Below are 25346 nucleotides of genomic sequence, written 5' to 3' on the forward strand. Positions count from 1 at the left end.
AAACACACACAGAGAAGGTTGCTAATCATGAAGATGCAAGCAAACATCAGGCACATATAGTACACTGATGTGGCAGTAGTGGTGTAACAGTAGTATGACACTACATAAAATTGAACCCCATATAAGTGAGCACCATTCCAGGTCATCCTACATACACTTAGAAAAGCTTAACTGAAAGCAACCAAACTACCAACCAACTTGTAGTGCAAATTACACCCTGCACAACACCCTGCACAACACCCTGCACACCTGCATGGATTCACCAGAAACTGTCTGGGCTTGCACATCACACGAGATTGTCAGGAAAATCCGGACATTGACACACGACTTGCAAGCACATGGCCAATAATTAAATTACAGGATACATAGCCATGCAGATATTCCAGGACACAAGCAGGCTTATAAGCCTAACATAAGAACTGAAAACTAGACGTGTTGGTGTGTATTCATTATTAACTAGAACGCAGCAGATAGACAACCAACAAGAATGAAGCGCTCTGTGTGTTTACTTCGTTCTTGTCCATCGTATTTCTGTTGCACTATAGTTAATAAATTCATGAGACTGCACAGGAGAAGAATGATACCTCCACCCAAGGGCTTGATTTCACATCCAAATCCATGCGCGCGCGCGCGCACGCACACACACACACACACACACACACACACACACACACACACACACACACACACACACACACACACACACACACACACACACACACACACACACACACACACACACACACACACACACACACACACACACACACACACACACACACACACACACACACACACACACACACACACACACACACACACACACACACACACACACACACACACACACACACACACACACACACACACACACACACACACACACACACACACACACACACACACACACACACACACACACACACACACACACACACACACACACACACACACACACACACACACACACACACACACACACACACACACACACACACACACACACACACACACACACACACACACACACACACACACACACACACACACACACACACACACACACACACACACACACACACACACACACACACACACACACACACACACACACACACACACACACACACACACACACACACACACACACACACACACACACACACACACACACACACACACACACACACACACACACACACACACACACACACACACACACACACACACACACACACACACACACACACACACACACACACACACACACACACACACGCGCGCGCGCGCGCGCGCGCACACAAATGTTGCAAGGGTGCACAGCATGAAGCAGCAGCAACAGGATGACACTAGAGATGGATGAGGACTAACTTTCAACTAAGGTTCATTGTAAAAATGTGGCGAGTTATACAAATTATGAGAAAAAAATAAAGACATCTTTGAAGGCTAGATAAAAATTGGTGCTTTATGCAGCCGGTGGTTTCTAAAACCCTAACCTCGTTCACTGAAGTGTTGTCTCCTTTTGTCATTGACGCATGAAGTCCCCGTAGGCAATTTCATAAGGTTTTAACCCGGGATTGTACTTTTAACCACAAAAGGTCTGCTGGAGTTATCAGCCAAGAAGCAATAAGCCAGTCCTACTATTTCCTTCCACTCATTCAAAACTCGTAAAACACACCAATAGTAGCATCTTCTTTCAATAATTCTCTCATGAAATCAAGTGAGCACAAAGTGGAAGCCAGTTTCAGAGATCAGGCCAAGCACCTGGCAGATTCTGGTTACCCGATGCGTATGCTCACCTCGGTCGCGGAGGGCTTGAGCAGGAAGTGTAAAAACGTATTGAAGGGAAGCAGTATCACTGCTAGAGCAAAGCAAGTTGCTGTGGTACCATATATCCATTGTATTTCGCGTAATGTCAGAAGAATAGCGGCAAAGTCGGGCGTGGATGTGGTTTTCTTTGCCCCTGAGCGTCTACAGAAGCTATGCAAAAGGGTTAATTCAGAGAGTAACAAAACGAACGCATGTTCTACTCAACATTGCAAATAATTTGTAACCTGCACTCTAACGTTGTCTGTGCCATTCCGCATTCGTGCGGAAGAACATGTGTTGGTCAAATTCGCAGATTCATCAATCAGAGACTAAAAGAGCATCAATATGACGTCACTAGACGAATCTTGGGCGAATTGGACATTCATTGAAGAGATTGTTCCTGCAAACCAATTTTTGAAAGTACTTCTATTTTGTATAGGGCTCACTGCAGGATGGCAAGAGGGATTGCCTATGAAATTGCAAAAATTAGGAGAAAGGTGCATGAGCAAGCAATCAGTGTCGCTGTCTGAAAAAGTTACGATTCCTTGGTTTATGGCTGTAACTATTGCAGTGTATATGTTTTGATCATGCCTTAGACACATGTACAGTTCATTGACAAACACCACTGAATGTTCTTTTTTGTCTCGTTTATTTTTGCTCGTTCGGTATATATTTGTCAATGAGTGCGAAAATAAAATCTACAGTAGAACGTAGTGCTGTCTCTGTGTGTCTATTTCTTTGTACGTCGTCGTTGAGTCTTACTTACACATTATATCATGAAATAGGTAAAAATCGAGGAGAGAATACAGCAATCAGTTAATCAGCAAGTTAATCAGCAAAGAGAATACAGCACTAGTCCTCCTGAACGCAACCTCCTCCCGGCGAGTTAAGTCGCCAGGCAGGTCTGATCCACACGGAGGGTTAAGTGCATGCGTGAAGCGCCGGAGTGATTCTTTGTGCAAGAGCAAGCTGCCCTTTAGGTACGGACGAAGTGTAGAGGCAGCAGGCTTTGGACTTCCGCTGGATGGTAGGCGGCATCTGTGTCCAGTTGTGCAGATGCTGACCGACAGGTCCACAGTACCCGGACAGGAGAGGTGCACGAGTCGATAAGGCAGTGCACGTCTGAGGCTATATCTAGGATGCTGGTCAGTTTGTGGAGGTCCCGAACAGCCTGCGTGGAGTCGGTGTATGTGACAAACTTAGTCAGCGGCAAGCAATGAGCTTAGGTATCGTAGCTGATAATAATAGCAGCTTCGGCTTGTTGGTTTTTCACCCTGGTGTTAACAGCGTACACGAGACGAGAAGACAATACCAGAAGCGCTGTGGTGTCTTCTCGTCTAGTGTCCCTTCTACATTTGCGCTGTTAACACCAGGATGGCTGATAAATTAACCGTCCCGTATAGCTGCAAGCTCCACCGGTACACATGGAAACAGAGCATCTGTAATATAGGAGCATGTTTGTTGCTCGTCAGCAGGGGCGTAGCCAGAGGGGGGCGGCTTATGGGGCTTCAGCACACCCCCCCCCCCCTGAAATTTTTTCAGGCTGTCATGCACTGCTGACCAAACAACCCCCGGCTTCGGAAATCATTCTGGATTTTGTCTAGAATGACTATTTTATGCTCGAAAAGGCATTTCAGTGAGAACATTGCAAACTCGGGCTCAATTTCGCGGCAACGCCCATGCACCGGGAGTCTCATGACGCAAAGAGCCCCATCTGAGCACAAAGTTTCAAGGTCGTTTTGATGTCGAGCGGGCTCGTCGTGGTACCTCTCGGAGGCCGCTGAATCTACGGAGCGCATGGATTTCAATTCCGAAACTTTGTGGCTGTAAAGTTCTCATAAACATTTGATGCGAAAGGTGCACTGACATTTCCAAAGTCGTGCTTTAGTTTTTTTATTCCGGAGTTCTGTGGGTTTATTGTTGTTATACACATTTGACGCCAAATTTGCGTTAACTTTTCTAAATTTTTACATGGGACCATACAACGAAACAAGCCAAATTGACACACTGCCAGACATGTTGACAAAGTACACAGCGAGGTCCGATGAGACGAAGCGTTGTGGTGGTCCATTTGTGCCGTCATGTCTCAGAAAAGAATACCAAAAATGTTTTCACCTACGCCAAAGCATCCATGTGAAGACCCTAAGGCCGGCAAAAATAACTGTGTTCTTATTTATTCTTCTACATTGACTTTAAGTCGCGAGGACAACTTGAGCTTCAATTTTCTTGTTCTCGCTACCCGCGCGATGCCAGAGCCAGCCCGAGCGCATGCGTTTTTCTCGTGTTGCTCCGGCCACCGCGCGGCGCACTTCGGTGCGTGTTCGTTTTTGTCTGGCCGAGTAAATTTTGGCCTGGCAGAGTTTTCGACGCTTTTTAGCTAGCAGACGAGTAAATAAACAATGGTCGCTGCGGGGACTCGACGAATTACTACGCGTTCGCTTGAGCGCAACCTCTCCGGAAAGTCTTGTCTCTCCGGTGTACGATATTGAGCTATTAATATGAGTATGGTTCTCGGTGGACCAAGCGTCTCGCGTTTTCTTCAATATTCCTTCGGCAGCCACATTAGGTGCCCAAAGTAGGCATTCGATTGTGGCAGCATGCTTTTCTTTCATTTCGGCGCCCCGCCCCACGAAAAAAAAAAAAAAAGACATTGATGCGACGCAGCGAATTGTGGCATAGTAATTACATGTTCAATTTTGTTACTTCTTTTGCGGAAAGTAATGGGCCACGGGACGCTATAAATGCTGGAGATTTATTGCGATAAAAATTATATGGACACTCCAGGCGCATGCCTGCCGTCGCCCTCGTGTTGCGTATGAAGTACGTGGGCGATAACATCGTGACCGCGCGCCGCATGCTGCATGTGCGAGTGAAAGCGTACAGGGGGGGAGGGGGTGGCATGGGTGAGCAGACGATGGTGGCTCAGTCTTAATAAAGGGAAAATCAGACATTCACCCGTTCGTAGCAACTGCTACGGAGGGAACCCATACGGGTTCCTCGAAAGAAAAGTCTCACAGTTCAAGAAAAATTCGTCCTAGTCCGGGGCTCGAACCCGGGACCACCGCCTTTCCGGGGCAGCCGCTCTACCATCTGAGCTAACCAAGCGGCTAGCAGATGGTACGGCGAAGTCGAATTTGTCAACAACTCGAAGCAAAGGCAAGAGTTTGACGTCATAGTTCTGCGGAAATACGCCAGGTGGAGAGAAGTAAATTATAAAGGGAAAATCAGACATCCACCCGTTCGTATAGCAACTGCTACAAATTAAGGGAACCCATACGGGTTCCTCGAAAGAAAAGCCTCGCAGTTGAAGAAAAATTCATCCTGGTCTGGGACGGGCTCAGTCTTGTGTGAGCAAGGGAGAAAAGCGGGGACGAAGTGGGCCGCCTTCCGTCGCGCGCGATACGTCGGGGGAAGTGGAGGGAAGGGAGGGAGGCGGGCCTTAGGATTCTGTGATCTGTGATTGCCCAACATATTTATTTGCCTTGTTAGACGCATTGTGTACAGTGACTTTTTCCTAGATACGTAGATTTATTGGAGACTTATACGCATATTTAAATATTTTGTTGCGAGGTATTGTGTATACGTGCAGTGAACTTCGTTTCCAGTGACACTTTTTTGCCCTTTATCAAGCTGCATCTTCACATTTGTATATTCCATTATACCTTCGCAATTCTAATGTACGAGGGCGAGTCAAGTGAAAGTGAGCCAACCCACACCGCGCAATAATAGTTCGGTTCATTATCTACGAGGCATGCGCGTAGCACGCAGGCGTCTCTCATTTAGAAAAGTTACACGCAAGTGTGAGGATGAATGTTCTTTAATGCTCTCTTACACAGGGTTGAACATGGTTGCGTGACATGAGGGACGCTCCAAAAGAACAGCGTGGTGTCGTGGGGTTTTTGCCAGCTGAAGGTGTTTCCTCCCCCAAAAAAATTTAGTCGCCGTAGGGCTGCCGCGTACGTCGAACATTTTATGTCACTGGCCACTGTGAAGCGTTGGAGGAAACGGTTAAAAAGAAGGACGTGAAATTATCAAAGACGATCCAAGATGAGGCCAAAGCCACCGTGCAATCATCCCCAACACAATTGCAAATGTTGATGAGCTGATTAGACAAGAACGGAGGATAAGCATCGGTGAACTGGCAGAGCATGTGAACATCAGTCACGGTTCTCTTCACACCATAATTCCTGAACATCTCGGTTATCGTCTCTTGTGTGCGCAATGGATGCCCAAAATTTTGAACCACCGCTAGAAGATGGAGAGGTTCTGCGCTACCTTGACTCATCTGATCCGGTATCAGAATGGGGGCGACGACTTTTTGTCTGCAATTGTCACCGGGGACGAATCATGGTGCCACTATGACGAACCTGAAACACGACGGCAATACTTACAGTGGAAACATTCGAATTCGCCACCCCAAACGTAAGCAAAGGTCGTCAAATTTCCGCCGGAAAGCTGTTGTTGTCTTTCTTTTCTATCATCAGGGGCCATTACTGATCGAATTTGCTAAACCTGGAGAGACTATCAATAGTTTCCGATATTGTGAAACGCCAGATCGGCTGCGTGTCGCAATCAAGAACAAACGATATTGAAAATTGAAGAATTGGGTCATCTTGCTCCACGACAATGCCCGTCCCCACGTCGTTGATGTGGTTAACACAAAACTGGCAAAGTTCAAGTGGGAAACAGTGCAACATCTGCCATACAGCCCAGACCTGTCGCCTTGTGACTTCTACAATTTGGGGAAATTGAAAAAAAAAGACAGCTCAAGGGAACTAGACTCGTGTCGGACGATGACGTGAAAGAGTCAATTGCAGACTTCTTGAAGCAGCAACCCTAGCAGATTTATGAGACAGGAATCACGCGACTTGTTAGCCAGTCCCAGGTAGCACAAAAGACATACATAACGCTTTTATATCGTTTATCCGAGACGAAAGCAACGGTTTAGAGAAGACACGAGTAAGACAACTTCGTTGGTAAAACGTCGTATATGCCTGCTAATGTCCGGCCTAATTGTTTCAGATGATCTAGAACAGCTCTTCAAAACGTATTCGAAAAGCTGGTTTTGAAATACGATTGGGAAAGACACAAATAATACCTTTGCCAGGGCTCTTCATATATGATTTCTAAACGCTTTTAATATGTTATCTAAAAGCTGGTCTAGAAGTAGTCTTGGAAGGTTTACGATAATCTGAAGCTCGTTTTCGCGGTTTCCAAATGAGTTGTAGCGTCGGTGTTTAGTGCTGAGCTCCTGGCGCAGTGCCAAGCACTGTTGCCTATAGAGGCCGACGCATCCTCGACCAAGTCACCTTAAAAGGCATATGTCCACAAAAATGAATTCGCAATGCTGCCTTTGGTATGCAGCAACGATGTTTATAACCAAAATGGGAATGACATCCCGCTAAGACATGGGCGCGTCTTGACAATTGGCCTGGCCAGGGCTTTTGTGCCAAGAGCGCATGAATTGAGCATATCAGAAAGCAACACTTTATTGCAAAAATAATACTTATGCAAGGTTTCAGCAAAATATATGAGATATTCAAAGTAAATCGAATTAAAAGCACATCAAGAGCGAATAAAACTACCAGAAACAATTCTTAATGAACTAGAAATTGATCACCAATGACTAGAAAATGCACAAACGAAATTCGTAAGTACGCATACAATGACGAACAACGTGAAATGTGCTAAAGTTTCTTATTTTGCACAGGAAAAACACATGCAATCAGATGAACAGACTAGAGTTATTTAGAAATTGATATCACAGCAACTGCAAGAAGGAGAATGAAAATTCGACATTTACTCGCATGGTACCTGCCTACAAGCTATGTTACCAATAATCTAGAAGCTTGAAAAGAACACAAAAAGGAATAACGACACATACCATCAAAAATTAATCCTGTGATAAAAACCAAACAACGGGAACATGTTAAGCTCGAAGATATTGCCTGTACGGTACATCAAATATAGTAATGGTGAGAGAAATAAAAGAACCATAAAACTAAAAAAAACAATCTAGTGAATGATCCTAAAGAATACTCAAACAAGGAAATTTGCGTAAGTCAGCACCACTGTAATGCAGAGTACAGACTGAGTAACGCTATACATAACTAAAACAGTCTTAGTACTCTAGTACACGAGAAATTAATGTGCAAGCCTCATTATTAGAAAATTGTATAAACCTGGAAATTTGCCGGCCGCGGCGGCCGTACTTCGATGGGGCTAAATGCGAAAACACCCATGCACTACGGCATGCCTCATAATCAGTGGTTTTGGCACATAAAACCCCATAATTGAATTTTCGAACCTGGAAGTTAACTGGAATGCACAGGAAGCTGCGCTTCAGTAACCAAAGGAGCACTGGTCATAATAAATACGAATCCGTTTATATACACAGCATTGTACAAAAGGCACATATGTACCACTCTCGCAAAAATAGGCATAGGTCGCAATGAATCATTTGTAAACCAATGAATACATTAGTGCACCTCGCACGCATCTCCAGTCTCCTAGAGCAAATAAATGGGATCGCCATTCCGGCCCTGCGAAAGTGCATGTCCAGCGAAGCTGTGGGGCTATGCAGTGCTGTATTGCTTTTGAGTGATGGTAATTTTGACAGCACGCCACCACCCGTAGCGAGCTTGCGGCAACACTAAAAATCAGGTCCTAGGCTGGTTATTCCATAAACGCAAGGCTAGGAACGTCACTTCCCACGTCGCAAGCTGACATCGCTGCGGCAGCTCGCACAGCAGTAATCGTTATTGGGAAACGTATGCGGGAGCGTTACGTGCTTCGCATTGTTACCAGGCGCACCTTATCAATTATGCCGCTCGATACTTGTTTTGCGCCTGTTCTTTATTGAAAGGTACGCTGTTCTATATGTTGCATCCGCGCTTCCAAAGAATGCATGCACTTTGCTGAAGCCTCCGCCTTACGGGGGCCATCGCTTCTGGCCCCGCACTGCCGCCGCGATCGGCCCACATTTTCGGTAACGGACGCAAGAAATGCCGACCAACTAAGGGCTCACAGCTTCGCTGTAAAAGGCACTCTGAATGACAAAAACCTTTCACAGATGTAGGCCCCAGCCAATGCTTTGCCAGTTCACCCTCACTTTCACATCCAAACATACTTGGCACAGAGTCCAGGCAGAGTTCCATTGATGAACGGCTTGGGAGCACACCACTTTGTACTCTACGGTTGCGCTGGCAATGGCACTGCCGTACATGCTGGTACTTGAAATGTTTGCAATGTAGATACACTTGCTGCCCTGGACAGGTATGCCCAGATATTTGCACTGGTGCTCGATTTCGTCGAACTGGACGACATTTTGAACTACGCTGGTAGTCGAAATGTTTTAAATGCAGATGCAGTGGCTTCACCAGGACGACTTGTCCACATACGATCTCTGACACGTGCATGCGCTCACTCTTCACATGGTAGCACTGAACTTTAAGTGTTCCCACTCGGTGTGCTTGCCAGATAAGTGGGCAGGCCTCACACTCAAATTTTTGCAGCTTCTAATGAAACATATAGCAGCACACTTAAGCTACAATGTGAAAGATATGCTAAATTTTATGACTTATTAAAGTGGCATGAGCCCAAAATATGCAAGTACAACACTGTATCCAGATCATAAAAGTGAACATAACCAACGCTAACTGTAAAAATATATCGCGCAAATTGTTTTGAACATGCTGTTCAATGAAATAGGCACATATGTAGATTCCACATTAAGCATACTAAGCATTTCAATTATGTAATGACAATGTAAATTGCACTCACTCGCCCTTCCTGTGCTATAAATCTGAATGCCTGCATTTCTTAAACGATTTGGAGGACGTCCCTAAAAGCAGATGAGGGAAAATGCCTCGATGTATATCCACGTATTCTCCCGCCCTTTGACCAGGGGCCACTGTGTTGATGCCAGTGGTCTGAATGAGAACGATCAGTTGGCATATTGCAATGAAGGAAGAATTAAAGCCACTATGTACTTAACATGTCACCTGTCATCTGCTTACTACCATTCAAGACACCACGCTAAGTTACCAAGCGTTAGTCCGACATTGCTGCATTTATTAGCACACTGTCGCCTTGTGATCACATTTTCAACTAAGACCTCCAGGTAGGGACCAATATATGCAATTAATCATGCACAAATCCATTCCGCAAAGCAAGGCTACAATTCCTGTGTATATAACCCATATTGCAGCAGACAGCTCTCCGCATGCCAGTTACGAGCACTCTCGCGAGGTACCCTTCCAAGCGCCTCATCGCTAAAGCCCCTAAGCGTTACTCATCACATCGCCATTAGAAGAGCGCCAGCAACGGCTCGCGGATGGCGAGACAGCGCGTGTCTCGTGCACGCGCGCACGGCAGCGCCAGAGTCCCCCCGTCCAATGAGAAGTCACGGCGTAGCTTCTGGTCTTCGGGGCGCGTGAAAGTGTCTTCGGTGTGGAGACACGGTTCACTGTCGATAGGCTCCTCTTAACTCTGCTTGCAAATTGCGTGAAAGTGCTTTAGGCTTGAGTTTCTGTGCACAAGTTTGCTCACAATAAACCAGTTTGTTTAGTGTGCTTCATTGAAGAGTGCTACATTTCTGGTGGAGGTGCGGGGTATGATTTAAGTCCCCAGTTCGTAAGAGAGCGCAGCACTGACCCTCAGCGATTGAAATCCAGAGAACTGACTACAGTGCACCAGCGCACAAGCCGTTGCCTCCGAGGAGACCCGCCCGAGTTCGGACTGCCTGTTGTTGCAGCAGTGCAGCCAACAGTTACCAGCGATGGTGCAACCATGACCAGCCCGGTGGCATCGTCTCCGCTCGTCATGTACACACCACGCACGGCTGAGCCCGTGCACGGCGATACGTTCGAAGATGTGGAAGACTGTGAGAACATGCACTTCGAGCGAGTCATGGATTTCAATGACTGGAACAAGGCAAGGAAGCTTCACAACGTGTGCTTCGCGTTAGAAGAGTCAATGAGGACATGGTAAATGAACCGTGAAGCGGCGCTATCTTCATGGGAAGAATTTCGGAGACAGTTTCTTGCCACGTATGCTAGCACCGATCGGCGAGAGAAGGCAGGGCGCGCTCTACAAACCAGCGCACTAACGAGATTGCTCGTAACAGTCATGTGGAGAGCTCTCTGCGGCATTACATATGGCAATATTACACATGAACTCTAAGCAGCAAGTGCTATGTACTTTTACCCATCAACGTACTTAATGAACTGACATCGCTAAATGCCTAAGAGGCTCTTCCGTTTGACGTACGCTTGGAAAATTTGTTGCACAAGGACCAAGAATAGCGGATGCCCTGTTGCGCGAAGTGCACGAACAGCGCACAAATCGAAAAAAAAAAAATCCGCGCGAGCGCTTCCGAAACTCCGTGCGTACACATGGCACACGCACGAACTCGGCGTCTGCAGAGTTCGAGGCCACGCAGCGTGGAGACCGGCACCAGTCACAAACAACAAAAAGTAGTTACTACCTGAAGCAACAGGATGTTTTACGCCAAGGGGATTCACGACTCACGAGTGCAGTATACACTATAGTGGATATGCATGGTACATGCATATCCACTCTACATAGTATATGCGGTATCCGATCGCGAACTACAGAAACTACAAGGACAAAGCTAGTAGCAGCGAAAGAAGTTGCTAGCATTCCGAGGCGCCGAAGAAAATCGAATTCGGTCGTCTCATATTGGGCACAAAGTTCCTCTTAAGACCATGAAATACCAGCCACGTGGGATAAAAGGGGCCGAAGCGCAATCGAAGCTGAATCGCAAGCGATAACAGCACGGTGTAGTTCATGCAGCATTCTACGAGTGCGCTGTAGGCCAGGGCACGGAAATACGAAGGTCACTTCACCTCATGTCTTGCGCTACAGTACTCCTTATGAACATCAACAAAGAGCCCGTTTGTCAATTCTTATGCCTGAAACGATCTTGCTAAAAGGAAGACTGAAATACCACAGTGAATGCTGTCTAGAGGATATTGGCAATGTGTGCAAACACGGCTTTCCCACCTTTCTTCGCATCCTGCAAAACTTGCTAGTTTCACGCATGACGGGCGATCCCGATGCCAGGTACCCAAAAGCAACATTTCGTCTAACTTTCATCCTAATACTGCTCTTAACGATTTAATTACAACGTCACTGAAAAGATGCCTTACATAGCCATATCGACATGACAATGAGCTTGAAGAGCAAAGCAGTGCCCTCCACTCGGCGGTCTAGAATGAAGAACTCAGCTGCTTCTTAAATTAAAATCATACAAACAAATCGCTGCACATGCAGTGTCAAGTAAGACCAGAAAGCACAATACTACTTACTTGACAAAGGACAGCGCGACCGAAAACACTGAGAAACACACGACTGCCCAAACGCGCATAATTTCGCAACTATGCAGAGCCCGGTTTCACACGGCAGCCTTAACCCCCAGCTCAGCTGCTCTCCAAATTAAAATCATACAGACAAATTGCGGCACACGCAGTACGAAGTAGGACAACAAAACACAATACTTGCTTCGCAACAGACAGCGCAACAAAAAACTGTGAGAATCACATGACTGCCCAAACGAGCACAATTGCAGAACTATGCACAGACCACTTTCACACGGCAGCCACAGCGGCAGCCACGGCAGCCTTCGTCACACACTTGGTCATGTGACTGATGTGACGATGGTGTCGTATCGCCACCTTGCGTAAGGTTTGATTATGTTGATGGTTTTAGCGCAGAACACCTATACAAACTTAGAGAAGGGAAACTGTACCTTCCACAGTGCAACGGAAATAAGCGTAGCGGTGGCGTCGTGAACTAAAGTATGCGACCACAGATGGCGCTGTACAACAGGAAACGCTAAATTCCCTCAATAATTTCAAAATATCGACAGGCTTTGATCCAGCCGACGACGCCATAGGCTGAACGGTGACATGTGACCTTGCTCCGCCCCTTTGCCGCCATGAAAGTTCCTGCGCGCCGGGCGAAGTGCGCGCGTTTTGCCTGTTGTGCACATTGCTGCGATAATTTCGTTCCGGGAGGGCCGAAATGCCTTGTTGCTGTGCGGTTAGGTGCCGAAACCGGACGAAGGATGGCAAGAAGTTATTTTGCTTCCCGCGCTGCTACCAGAACCTAACCAGTAGAAAAGCATGGTTGCACAGAATTTAACGGAAGGACTTTGAACCGTCGCTAACTGCACGACTATGCGAGGCAAGTAACGTAGAGCGATACGAAGGTGCGATAGAAAGTATACACGTGCGTATGTCAAGCTGTGATAGTATTTCACTCGCGTGCATGAATGTTTATGGCCGAAGTTTGTGGTGAATATTTATTTTAGCTTGTTATGGAGCCCGCTGCATAGCTCAGTATGACCTAGGATGCGAAGGAGCGAAATGCCTTGTTGCTGCGCGGGTGGGTGCCGAGATCAGACGGAGGACGGCAAGAAGTTATTTTGCATCCCGCGCGGCAAACAAAACCTAACCAGAAGATAAATGTGGTCGCATAGAATTGGACGGAAAGGCTGAACCGTCGGTAACTGCACGACTATGCTAGGAAAGTAACGTAGAGCGATACGAAGGTGCGAGAGGAACTATACACGTGGTTGTGCAGAGCTGCGATAGTATTTTATTCGCGCGCATGAATATTGATGGCCGAAGTTTGTGGCGATTATTGATTTTAGTGCATTATGAGCCCGTTGACTTAGCAAGTGCAGCATGACCTAGCATGCAAGTAAATAGTGTGGCAGAAGCGCATTAACTCGCTGACAAATATCCGCATTGCGTTACATGCGAAATTTCAGCAAATTGCAGCAGCGAATTCTACTTTTATACTTTCCTGTGTTTGTGCGCGCGTTATTGTCTGTGCTTCACAATATGTCCAAAAAAGTCATCCAACTCTGCATATCCTAATCGTATTTGGTGCATTGCATATGTGAATAAGTATATTCCTAAGTGCCTGCATTACTCTGCTTTTGAAAACAAATTCTGCATAGCCACTGCTATCGGCCATCAAATAATAAAGTGTAATACAATATATCAGAGTAAATTACGTAAAGGTGCGAGCTCGTTCCTTCCAAGTTTCCCTTACACTCGAAGATGTTTCAATAATCGGCGAAGCCATTTTACTGATGAAAAACACACAACTGCAAATTAACACAAGAAAAACGCCACAAGCGATACACGGATTGCCAGCAAAACACAGTGCGATAATAGCTAGGCCAATCCGCTTGCGTTTCGTGTAAGGGCCCTGTAATTCTTACGGGGCTTTAGCGGTGCACGGAGGCGAAAAGGCATAAACACAACAATGCGCTTCATGATTCAAGTTTACGTGGCGACGTCGCACGTTTCACGAGAACAGTCAACCGCATTCACACACGCGCACACACTACGCTCGATGTTGGTGTGCCGCGAGATTAGATCGCTCTGGCAGCCCGAACACGATCGAGGAGACTCGCTGACACGATACCACCGCTTCAGAATGTCACGACAGTTGCACTGTCTCGTAGCATTGAACCGCAAGACACAACAGTCGTCGTGTAATCGCTACACGACAGACACACTCATCCTCAAGAAGACTGTTGGCGCACTCGTTTCCACACAATACACAAGATGTTTAGTTACCGTGAGGGTCGCACGTTTCAGCGACGTTATGTCGAATTTTTTTCGGTCCAAGCGACTGTCAGCCTTCTTTTTTTACACGAATACTTCGTTCAAGGTAACCGCTATGTGTACGCAGCACACTTACAAGCAAAATAATTAACGGAGCAAACGGGATTAAGCGCAAGCAATCACCAAGGCTCGCGCGGTGATTGAGCGCAAACGAACGAAATGTAAACATGCGGAATCGAGGCGATCAAGCCCTCATTCCGCTCTCTTGAGCGTTTTTCTTTCAGCGCTCATTTGGAATTAAAGGACTAGATTTAGCAGTTCGGGCCCTTCTTTCGTTTTTCACCACAGTCAGGCACCAGTATGTTTTATTTCCGCGCGTGTGCAGATATTTTTTCACCTCACGAATGCCGCGACGCCGCAGTTTAGCGTGGGCGCCGTCTGCTACAGGAACTTCCTAGGTGGCGCGCGCGGCAGATGTCGCTTAAAGCCCCTTAAACTTCGTAAAGTAGTGCCACGCTTTGAAGAACGCCTCCTCCTCCTCCAGCGCTCAGGCCGAAGCCGACGCCGCGTCGCTATTGGCCTAATGGCATCACGTGGCCACTTGCGCCGGCTTCGTTTGTTTACAGTCGCGCTTCAGTGCCATCTTTGCTCGAGAAGCGGCGCTTGTTGGCGGCATTCCTTCCGTTCCTATTCTGTGTTGTTTTGATCTTGTGAACGCCTCGAAGGATATTTTGTGGCAAGTGCGACGTCGCTTCACGTCATTTTCTGTTACCATGACCTGCTGCGCGTTTGGATGCCAATATAGTTTTAGCAAAGGCAAGAATATGTTCGCGATACCTTCCGGTAAGCGCAACGCGTTAAGAACGAAGACATGGCTTCACCGAATCGGGAGGGAGAACTTCCGACCAACTTCCTCCGCACGACTATGTGATGTAAGTTGTGGCTCTCTCAAAGTATTGTATGTGCCAGGCTTGCGTATTGTGCTGCGGGCAATAACGTAGTAGATATTGCACAGTTCACTGTGCATGTTGTCATTTGTACGCACGCTTCAACATGATTTTTACGCAACGTCTGCTTTGCTTATATGCGCACTACGTGGTCGTGTTAGTCATATTTGGTGCGCTTAATCGTTTTGAACGCCAACCGGCTTGAGTTCGCGGGCACGCGAGGTTGCGTGCGATAACGTGATTACGAAATTATTAAGATTCAGCGCAGTCCTTTTGATAAAATTTCAGTCTCGATCATGAAAGCGCCTCAGGAGAGCAACTCTCTGCCTTTTGTGGTTACTTACTAGCCTTCTTTAGATAGACTAGCTTTGTTTGCCAGATTTGTTCCTGTTCCTCGTTGGCGGTCGCCCGGTGGATTTGCGATACAGAGGCACCGATGAAAAGCGTGCGTGCTCTCCCGAAACCGTGTTACGCGGTGCGTTCGTCGTCGAGCGCCCGCATCATAGGTAATTGAGACGTATGTGCTAATTCGCGTGAGCTTTAAACTGTGCGAAGCTAAAGATGCGGCGGTGGAGCCCTCGCAAAGAAAACGTGCGGTCGCCCGCCCGTTCCCTGGCTGGTTTAGTCGTCGTTCGTGCTTAGTCGTTAGCTCGTTCGTTCGCACGCTCGTTTAGTCGTTTGCTCGCTCGTTTAGTTCGCGCGCTCATATAGTCGTTCGCTTGCTCGTCTATGCCACTATTAGTTTCAACAGTCATTATGCCTAATTGAGACGCGCTTGCTGTAGGACTCTTAGGCTGGTGCGTTTATTTACGCAATGAGACAATAAATGGTGCAGACGGACTTGTGACTGCAAAGGCAAATCTGTAATGCATCTATGTGAAAATAAACTGTTAACTTGCAACTCGAATGCCGTTTCATATCATTTTAACCTATGGATAAAACTTCATTTCACTTGCCGCACTTTCGGCCGCGTCATGGCGGGGGGATTCTTTGCGCGATCATGAATTCACTAATAAAGTCATGTCTCGCAAATGTTACTTCAAAGGGAGTGCAACCGTCCTGAATGCATGCACCTCAGTGCAACTCGGTTCGCGACAAGTACGTCACTTAGTGAACGGACGAACCAACGCACGATGAAGTGTTATTCGTGATAAGTCATTAAACTGAAAAAAATTACTGAAGGCCACAGTGGTCTTGTTTGAGATTGAGTCAAGCATTGTTATCGCGCTCCCGCTTCGCGCACGAATGCTAAAAACTCATTTTATTTTCTTGTGTACGCACAGTCCCGACTCGATGATCGGCCGCGGTATTTCTGTCGGCGTTGAGACACGAGAAACACAATAGCACCAGCGCCCACCTCTGAGGCTTTGCGCGCGCTTAGATTGGCAAGCACGCACGTTGGCGGCACTGTAGCTTGTAATACACTTTCGAAGCTCCAGAGCAGTGATCTCCGTCAGCCTTTGTAGGTCATAGCTCATACGCGCCGCGAATTCACATGGTAAGGGCGGCGCGGATTCTTTAGGCTGAGGGCTTGCTGGAAGCCAAGAGGTTGTCATTCGATGGTAAACGTGTTATTTACAACCATTCGCAACAAGATCTTGCGACACGCCCTTGACAAATGTTGCGTACCTAATTGTAGGGCACGCGATACATTTGCAGTCGTCAACGCACAGCGTTAACACTCCTTCAGATACTTTTTTAAGAAATAGTTATCAAAAATTGAAACAAAAGCTGCCGTTACCGAATTTGTACAAGCATCCGACTAGAAATTTTATGCTGTACACGAAGTTACGCGGAGCTGGAAAGCCAACGTAAACGCCTAAAGAGCACTGCCTTGCTATGCGTGCATTCACTCTGCGAAAGGTCGTCTGCTGCGCGCGAGCATCGTAGGCGGCGCCATGGTCGAGGAGGGAGCGTCAAAGAGAGGAGAAACAAGGAGGAGTGAAGGCGGAGGAGGAGAGTGGCACTACTTTACGAAGTTTCAGGGGCTTTAATGTCGCTACCTTGAAAATTATAGAGGGAGAGGGACCTTAGGAAACGGAAACGGGGTTTTGCACAGTATGGCCGCTTTACCAGGTGTTCTGTGGCTTTACTGGGTTTCTGACTGCTGCGCCTCGATCGTGCTCCTGCCAGTTTGGTTGTTGTGTGGCAAACGTAGCGCCTACATATATAAATATATGTAGCGCTGAGTCATATCGAGTTAAGTAACACTCTGAACTGACTTTTAAGGGCATCCCTAGCGGTTTTTCGTTTATTACGCCGCCGTTACCCCGAGTTTTGCCGCCGCGCTCCAGCTGTTGCATTTCGTGTAGGGCTACTGACAGAATGCGGTTTCCAGATGGCACAATGGCCTCGACTGGAATAAACGCACACGACACCAAAGATTGAGTAAGCCTGAAAATATTTTATTTGCATTTTACAAGTACAACAAAAAGCACACGTCTACGCATCCACACAAACGCGGTTACATAGTCAAGAAATGGCTCATCAATAAGGGTAGCACAAACGCACAAGAAAGAAGACCTAAGCTACAAAACGTACGGTCGGCTGCTAAGTATAATAATTTCCCTGTCACCGCGTGTCACTTTTATACAGCATCTTTACAGCACTACCAGGCCGGGTAGTTTGACGGAAAGAACGCAACAGCTTACGGCCGTCAGCTGCCTCTTTTTTACGGGTGTCATAATTATCCTAGTCTGTTCCGTGCCAAGGAGAGACTTATTTTAAGAGAAAATGCGTTCTGAAGCGTCCGCGTACCTCTAGCGCAGTTCAAATCGCCCGCCCTCCGATTGAGGAGTACTGACATCATGGTCTCATAGTGACGTTGCGCCATCGGTGAGTAGAACGGCGTCCGCAGACGGCGCTACGGCTTTTCTGCGCAAAACGCAAACGCGCGGCCAGAAACAGAGCCAAGACAGCGCCGACAGCAGAGCGAAAGCGGGAGTATGGTGGCTAGCGGAAGGAGAAACGCGCGACCATAAGCTGGTACTTTATTCTATGACACAAACTTCGACGCTCGTCACAATGGACCCTGACAACGACAGATTGGCTCGCGATGCTGGGCTCAACTTCAGCGATTTGAGCACTGACGAGCGCGACCTGCTGCTGAGGGCTCGCGCTGCCGGCGTCGTTGCGTACTACGACGGCGGCCTCGGCACCGGCTCTCCGGAGCGGAAAAGCAACGAGGGCTTCCCACGACATCACAAGGACGTGGCATTCTCACTGCTTGTTCGAAATGAAAGTTTCGCGAGCCAGCAGAACCCGCACAGCACGACGCGATAACGAAACTACTGAAATTCCAAAGCGTGCGCGGCGCAGAGTCGAGCGCGCAGAGTCGAGCGAAAACGAAACCTTTCACCACCCATACTACTGAAGGGTAACGTCAAAATGTTATTTTTTCTTAGAATCGAATAGACGTAGATAAGTAGCAGTTTCTTCCGTCTTATAATCGAATGAAATGATATTTTAATACGAGTAGTTGAGTATTAGTAACACAAATTATGAGGAGTGCTTTCGTCATCGGGCTAGCACCGGAATGTTGCTGGGGGGTCTCAAAGCGTGTCATGCATTTACCTCAATTTCTCGGTTACTAAAGCTCTGTTCGCGATTAGATTTACGCCTTAGACGTTCTTGAACATTGCTCTACCACTTTAAATTGACTTTCTGGTAACCTTTAGTGTCCCTTTAATCAAGTACAATAACCTTGACGCTTTGACTAAGAAGCAGCTTCAACAATCAAATAAAAAAAAATCAACTGCCTATTTACCTGAGGTCAAAAAACATCCTTAGACACCTCGGTTGTTTATGTCAATGGTTTGTGTAAAGTAAAAAATTCAGCATGTTCAGCGCCCTTAGCAGAGAAAGCACAAATTAAAGTATGCGACCGAATTACAGTAGCTCCACTTGCGCGCTTACGCTGAAACGCGCCTTGATTGATTTTTCGCCCTCTGTGGCCATTTGTTGAACTTGGGAGTGTGCGGGGCCTGGTTTTAGTTGGCCTTTTAGTTGACGGCATAGAGTTTCTCACTATAACACCTAGAGGGTAATCTGGAGCCACCGTCTATGGGAGTTTCTTAAGGGGGCACCGTGTTGTCATGGGAATGACGGTATATGCGTCTGCGAGGCTCGTATTGGCTGGTGTTGTAAGAGGCTTCGTCTAACACGTGGATATGGCTACGCAAATAACGCGTTCTCAAAGTAAAATCTTCATAAAATTTTTCCATTCACGCATATTACATCTTTACTCACCCACGATGCATGACCAAGCGAAGAAAAGCAAGAACAGACGACCAACTGTTTCAAAGCGAGCGCGAACCTTGTCGTCTGTCCTCCAACTTCAGCAGCCCGCTGATACTTTTTACGCAACATGTAGTCGCACACACAATAACAAGTTCCCATAGTTAAACAAAACATGTTTTCGCGTAATAATGAAGCTAAAACAGCTTTTCACGTGCTGTTCTAGTAGAAAATGAATCATTGTGACAGACGGAACGGTACTTGCCAAGCGCGTCTTGAAGGTGTCCTGTCTCTACGAGAACGATGCCAATCCGAATCCACAATATACCGGCATTCCCATGCATACCACAGCGCAGCAGCGCCAGATTTCCCTCTAGGTAATGTAGTGAGAAACTCTATGGTTGACGGGCTGTCGAAGCTTCGCGGCGGTTAGAACGTTTGCAGTGCGCGTTGGCGTGCCGTGCGCGTGCACGCCGCGCAGAGCCAGACGCCACTCTCAACCCTCTCTTCCGTTGTTCTGTCGCGCGCTGGCTCCCTTGCTTTATAGCCGCTCCGTCTCAAACCAAGGCAGTGCCGCTCCCGCTGTGCATTTCGCAGGCCTTCCATTTCTTCGGACGCCGTCGGTGCCGCGTCAATGTGGTTAAACGATCGGCGCGTCTAACCATGGGTGATCACGCCAAGCTGTGCGCCCAAGCGTGCCGAGCGCATACCGTTTAGACCCATGAATATTAAAGCGAATAGCTTACTGTCTCCCGCTGTTTTTATGTTTGTTAAGAGGTCAGTGGTCGGTAGTAAGTACTGTTGATGTGCAAGGAAGACGTTCGTTCGTTATATTGCTCTATCGCCAACTCTCTCTCTCTCTCTCTCTCTCTCTCTCTCTCTCTCTCTCTCTCTCTCTCTCTATATATATATATATATATATATATATATATATATATATATATATATATATATATATATATATATATATATATATATATCGCCCGCTCTTACCCGCCGTGGTTGCTTCCCAGGTAGCACACAAAGTCTTGAAAATGTCGTATTAAGGGATTCAACGTCTGAAACGGATTTTTGACCAAAATCGACGCATCAAAGACGTTCCAAACAAGATAGCTTAAAAACGAGGGGTGAATACGTTTTGATAACGTTGGAAGCCAGACAGCTTAAAAACGAGGGGTGAATACGTTTTGCAAACGACTCAAAACGCCACCGCCACGCCACGGCGCGTCAGCCTCTTTAACGGCTTCTACAATATTCAACAACCCATCAACGCGATCCAACCTTGCGCAAGGTGGCGATACCGTCGTTAAATCATGTGACCAAGGTGGCCACGTGATTCGTGATGCCGGGCAGCCGGGCGAGCCGGGGCATAGTCGCGTCGTCATAGCGTCGTCACGTCACCGCACTCGCATTACGCTGTGGTGTGTTTGCGGCTGTTCTGAACGTGCTGCCGCTGCCCTTTGCTATGTAAGTGTTGCAGTGTTTTGCTGTCAAGAAAACGATATTCTGTGATCAGTTTGGGTTGTGCGATATGTTTGTGGGGTTTTAATTTGGAAATCAGTAGTGTTTTCAATTGTTATGTGATCAAGGCGGCCACGTTATTCGTGAAGCCGGGCATAGTTACGTTATCGCACTCGCATGGCACTATGGTCTGTTTGCGACTGTTCTGAATGTGCTGCCGCTGCCCTTTGTCATGTAAGTGTTGCAGTGCTTTGCTGTCAAGAAAACGACATTCTGTGATTAGTTTGGGTTGTGCGATCTGTTTGAGCCGGGCATAATAACGTTATCGCACTTGCATTGCGCTGTGGTATGATAGCGGCTGTTCTGAATGTGCTGCCGCTGCCCTTTGTCATGTAAGTGTTGCAGGGTTTTGCCGTCAAGAAAACGACGTTCTGTGATTAGTTTGGGTTGTGCGATCTGTTTGTGTAGTTTAATTTGGAAATCAGTAGTGTTTTCAATTGGAGGGCGCGGAGTGGAGGGCACTAATCACCTCTTCAAGTTCATTGTCATGTTATGTGAGGCGCCTTTTCACTGACGCTGTAATGAAGGCGTTAAGGGCAGTATAAGGACGAAAGTTAGAGGGACGAAATCGCGCCTGTGTGTCCCTGGCGTCGGGGTCGGCCGCTATGCGTGATCCTAACAAGAAAGCATTTTGCAGAATGCGAAGAAAGGCGGCAAAATTTCTGTCTGTGCGCACCTTGCCGATCTCCGCAATAGAGCCATCATCGTGGTATTTTAGTCTCCCGTTTAGCAGGAGTGTTGCAGACAAGGGAACTGGTTCAAACAGGCTTTTTTTTAATGATTCACTACTAGTGCGGTATCCCAAAAGGTGAGGTCAAGTGCTCACCCTATTTTCTTCCCTCGCGCTACAGCGCACTGACAGAATTTTGCGTGCACCATACCGTGCTTTTATCGTTTGCGCTTCAGGTTCTCGATTGTGTTTTCGCCCCCTTTACCCACGTGATGGGTATTTCATGGTATTACCGTGTACCACATGTCCATATATTGTGTCCAATATATGAAACGGCCAAATTCGATTTTATTTGACGCCTCAAATGGTAGTAATGTATTGAGTCCCTTGTAGATTTGTGCTTGTTATCAATTTTACTATTTGGCGAATGGATACAGCATGTACGCTGCATAACTCGCTTGTGCATACTGCATACGTGAGTCGAGTATGCCCTTGGTATAAAATAACTTGTATGCTTTAGGTAGTACGATTGTTTGCAGTTTGGGACATGTGTCGGAATGTACGCTGTGCGCCCTTCGCGCTTTACGGCGGCCTGCCGAGTTCGTGCGGGTGCCATGTGTGCGCATGGAGTTCGCGAAGCGCTGTCGCAGTTTTTTTTTATATATACATGTGTTCTGTTCGCGCGCTTCGCACAACAGGGCATGTCGCAGTTCTTTGTCCTTGTGCAACACATTTTCCTAGCGTACGTCTGTGCATTATTTGGTACCGGTTTCACACGGGGCTCTTTTAGCCGCTATCCAGTCCGTTACAAATCGAATTTCTCGGTCGTGATGGCTCCTCTGCGCAAGCTACGAGAGTGTGCCAGTCGCATCGATAATTTCGATCCGGATCGGGCTTGATCGCGATCGAGAGTGGTCGTGTGACACCGGTTTTACACATGGCTCCCACATAGGGAACACTTTAAGTTCAATGCTACTGAGTGAAGAGCAAGTGCATATATATGCCAGTGGTGGTATGTGGGCAAGTCTTTCTGGTGAAGCCAATACTTGTGCATTCAAAACATTTCAATTACCAGCGTAGTGCATCAATGTGTCTACTTCGACAAAATAGAGCACCAGTGCAGATATCTGAACATACCTGTCCAGGGCAGCAAGTGTGTCTAGATTGAAACCACTACCAGCATGTGCGGCAGTTCTATTTCCAGCAGCGAGACTGCACAATAATCAGTAGGGTGCTCTCAAGCTGTTTATCTATGAAGCTCTGCCTGGACTGTGTGCCAAATATTTTTGGACGTGAAAGTGGGGGTGAATTGGTAAACATCAGTGGAACTGTGCCTGGACTTTGTGGCAAATGTTTTTGGATGTGAAAGTGTGAGTGAACTGGCAAAGAATTTGCTCTGGGCTACATGTGTTAAACGTTTTTCTCATTCAGAGTGCTTTCTTTTTACTTTAGGAGACTGGAGATGTGCGCAAAGTGTGACATGTCAGTGTGCTAATTAATGTATTTGCTGGTTTGCAAATTATTCGTTGCAACTTTATTTTTGCCAGAGAGGTACAACTTCGCCTCTTGTAAAGGGCTTTTTGGATAAAACACTTACTATTTATTATGACCATTGCTTCCTTTGTTACACAAATGCAGCTTCCAGTGCATTCCAGTTTATTTCCATGTTTATGTAAGTTTCTAATATGAGGCTTGCATATTCATTTCTCACGTTCTGGAGTGGCAAGATGCAGCATTACTGTCTCATCGTTCGCTGTACTACAGTAGTGTTCACTTGTTACACTGAATCCCCCCTTTTAAGTATTCTGTACTAATTTCACTTTATTGCTTTTTTGTTGTATGGTTATTTTTTCTCGCCATTACCTTCTTTGATATATCCTAAAGGCAATATTTCCAATTTTGCATTGTTCCCATTTTTTTTTTAGTTCTGTCACAGGATTGTTTTATGATGGTATGCGGTGGTATTTCTTTTTGTGCTCTTTTCAAGCTTCAAGATGATTGGTAACATTGCTTGGAGGCAGTTACCATCCAATTCATACTCTTGCATTTTTCAGTCTACTTCTTCCATTCGCTCCGATGTCACTTCTGCATAACTCTAGTCCATCTAATAGCATGCGCACTTTAGTATGATAAATTAGACACTTTAGTACACTCCAGGTTTTTCTGTTCATTTTTGTATGTGTACTTGGAATTTTGTTTATGTGCTAGTGAATGTTCACTTTCGAGTTCATTACGAATCCTTTCTGCGACTTTTGTCATTGTTGATGTTTTTTTATTTCTATTTGCATTTCTCACACAGTTTGTTCGAACCTTGCATAAGCATTACATTTTAATAAAGTGTTCTTGCTTTGTCACGATGTTCTCATTTCATGCACTCTTGGCATGAAGGGCTTGGTCTGGCCACCTGCCAAGACGTGGCCATTTGTTCTTTGCAGGATGTCATTCCCATTGTGGTTGTAAGCATCGTAGCTTACTAAAGGCGGTATTAAGGATTTATTATTCCTAACAAGCTCATTTTCGTGCGACTTGGTAGACGATGCGCCGGCCATGCGGGGAGCAGTGCTTGGCACTGCGCCATGGCTCTTACAGTCAACACCGACGCTTCTACTCACCTGGGGCGCGATTGGAGATCGTTGTTCGAAACGCCCGATCAGTTGCACCTCACGCGATTGGCCTAGGCCGTGCCAACGGGTGCGGCTGACGACGTCTGCGCGGCATAGGCCAGTCGCGTGAGGCGAAACTAAACGCGTGTTTTGAACAACGATGTCTCATCGCGCCCGTCACCCGCGAAAATTAGCTTCAGATGATCGTAAACCTTTCAAGACCGCTTCTAGACCAGCTTTTTGATAACGTGCTAAAAACGTTTAGAAATTGGTTACGAATAGTTTTGGCAAAGGGATTACTTGTGTCTTTCCCAATCCTATTTCTAGACCAGCTTTTCGAATACGTTTTGCAGACCTGTTCTAGATCGTCTCAAGAAAGTAATTAAGCCGGACATTAGCAGAGATATACGACGTTTTCCCGCCGAAGTTCTCTCATTCGTGTCTTCTTTAACCCGTTTTTATCGTCTTGGATAAACGCTACGAAAACGTTACGTATCTCTTTTGTGCTACCTGGGTTAGTGGCTATGGTGTTAGGCTGCTAAGCACAAGGTCGCGGGATCAAATCCTGGCGACGGCGGCCGCAATTCGATGAAGGCGAAATGCAAAAATACCCGTGTACTTAGATTTAGGTGCACGTTGAAGATCCCCAGGTGGTATAAATTTCCGGAGTCTCCCACCACAGCGTGCCTCATAATCAGAAAGTGGTTTTCGCACGTAAAACCCCATAATTTAATTAATCGCCCGCTCTTGTTCTTTCGTTCGCTCGCTCGTCGGGCTATTCGCTTGTATTGACGTTCGTCGACGGCAGTTTGACACATTGTTTTTGTGTACATTGTGCTCACGGTAGAATTCACCGCAACACTTTCTGCATAGCATCGTTCTTATAGTAACGGATGTACCGATGGGGGGAGTGCCATCGGTGCCATCGAAAGTGATGTCCGCTCTTTAACTCGAT

At 46.7% G+C, this 25346-nt stretch overlaps 1 protein-coding gene across 1 annotated transcript in view; it reads left to right on the forward strand.

Annotated features, from left to right (window-relative positions):
* The window catches only part of LOC142575120 (uncharacterized), a 132006-nt gene extending 129484 nt beyond the window's left edge, over window positions 1-2522 (forward strand). Inside the window, exon 11 of the mRNA XM_075684130.1 lies at window positions 2249-2522. The gene's annotated coding sequence lies outside the window, so the exon portion shown is untranslated. The remainder of the gene's footprint in view (window positions 1-2248) is intronic.
* Window positions 2523-25346: the final 22824 nt, after the last annotated feature.

Source organism: Dermacentor variabilis, chromosome 3 (genome assembly GCF_050947875.1).
Source record: "Dermacentor variabilis isolate Ectoservices chromosome 3, ASM5094787v1, whole genome shotgun sequence".
NCBI lineage: Eukaryota > Metazoa > Arthropoda > Arachnida > Ixodida > Ixodidae > Dermacentor > Dermacentor variabilis.